Below are 1,750 nucleotides of genomic sequence, written 5' to 3'. Positions count from 1 at the left end.
ATGGGGAGTGGGGACACGCCTTGGATGACAGGTGCCCTCAAGCCCTCCCCATCACCTTCCCAAGGAGGACTGAGGGGGGGTTGTCTCTGACCTGCTTTGAGATCCTGCTTCTCTTTCTCCAGGTTGCTCTCCAGAGTCAGCAACTTGTCCTTCAAGCCTTGGCCTGGAGGGCAGTGAACCTCAGCACCCTCTAGGCGGCAACCCCTTTTCTCTGAGCCCCTGGACCCTCCCTTCCACACGCACTCCTGGAGGGGTCTCACCTGCTTGCAGCAGCTGCTTGTGTTCCTTCAGCTCGCTCTGCAGAGATGTCACCGCTCCTTGGAACCTGCCATCTGGGTCACAGGGAGCTCAGTGCCCAGGAGTCAGCTACCACCCTCACCGCTCCCCGGCCCTCCTCACCCCACCCCCCAGGCTCACCCTGGCTGTTCAGTGCCTGGATCTCAGCTGCGGTGCTGGATGACAAATTGAGGGAAGTTGTTCTCAGGGTCAACAGGTCCCTCTGAAGCTTGGTAACTGATTAGTAGGATGGGCCCATCAGAGTCAGCAGAGATGGAACCTTGCCCGTGCAAGGCACTGAGCAAGGTGCTGTCTGCATATTGCCTCACTCAGTCCTCACAAGGACCCGAGGGGGCAGGCGCGGTTGCTCCCCACATTAGAGAGGAGTCAACGGAGACTTAGAATGCATAAGTCTTTTGTCTTAAGTGATTCGGCGTTGTGGCGACCCTCAATGCACAGCACAGAGCTGCCCCGTGAAGTTTGCTTTCCTGAATCAGACCACCAGGAGCCTCCTTCCTCAGAGCCTCAGGGTGAATGCTCATCACCAACATTTAGGTTGAGAGTTGAGTGCACACCATGTGTGTCACGGGACTTTATTTTGTCCACATCACCAGAGGCAACCCTCTTTGCCTCTAGGGCTTCGACACCATCACTGGCTCCATCAGTGCCCCTGGCAATGCCCTTCCCAGGGCTCATCTCTCACCCCATCCATGTCTCCATCATGGCATCCCACGGCATCCCCATGGCATCCCACGGCATCCCCATGGCATCCCATTGGGGCCCACAATGGCCCCAATGACTGCTGATGGCGCTGCTATTGCCAGGAATCCAGACCTGCCCTGCTGTGGTCACTGTGCCCAACCCCCCCGAGCCCCATTGCTTCTACTGTGGTCTTCATATGGTCCCCATGGTTTTCTCACCACTGTACCCGATCACTTCCCCAGCCCTGCCCACCACTGTGGCCCTCACTTTGGCATCCAAACACACAGATGATGACCAGCAGCAGAAGACCGAGGCCCAGCAGGAGCAAGTGAAGTTGGTATCCGTAGCAAACCCGCTGATGGAAGGGCTGGAGATGGCGAGACCCTGCAGGATGAGAGGCTGTTGGGAGGAGGCAGGTACCGGATGGAGAGCGGCCAGAGAGAGGTCTAGAGGGAGCTGTCTAGGAATGAAGAGTGGGCCCAGGCAAGCTGGAGAAAAGACGGGGTTAGGAAAATGGTGGGTTGGGGAACCCAGAGCATCTGTGTTGTGGACCGGCACCAGACCCTCTCCCACCTCAAGAACACCCTTTTGCACGGACCCGTGGGGATACTGTGAGGTAGGAGAGCCTGTCATTAGAACTCAGAGGGCTGTGGGGAAGACAGAGAGTTGAGGGCATTCCAGACGTTTCAGGCTCACGCGCCTTGGAAATCTCAGGTAAGCAAATAAAATGTCCCTTCCAAACTCAACTGCTCATCGACACACACACACCCCC

At 57.3% G+C, this 1,750-nt stretch overlaps 1 long non-coding RNA gene across 1 annotated transcript; it reads right to left on the bottom strand.

The window, feature by feature from the left end:
* Positions 1 to 87: 87 nt before the first annotated feature.
* Positions 88 to 1,320, bottom strand: LOC123522073. The gene is made up of 4 exons (XR_006680367.1): positions 1,246 to 1,320; positions 418 to 513; positions 261 to 332; positions 88 to 163 (listed from the first exon to the last, which is right to left on the bottom strand). It is a non-coding gene; the product is annotated as an uncharacterized LOC123522073 (long non-coding RNA).
* Between the last annotated feature and the right edge of the window lie 430 nt (positions 1,321 to 1,750).

Source organism: Echinops telfairi, unplaced genomic scaffold, assembly GCF_000313985.2.
Source record: "Echinops telfairi isolate 266 unplaced genomic scaffold, ASM31398v2 ScPeMD7_2010;HRSCAF=2546, whole genome shotgun sequence".
In the NCBI taxonomy this organism is placed as follows: domain Eukaryota; kingdom Metazoa; phylum Chordata; class Mammalia; order Afrosoricida; family Tenrecidae; genus Echinops; species Echinops telfairi.
This window is presented reverse-complemented; position numbering and strand designations above follow the sequence as displayed.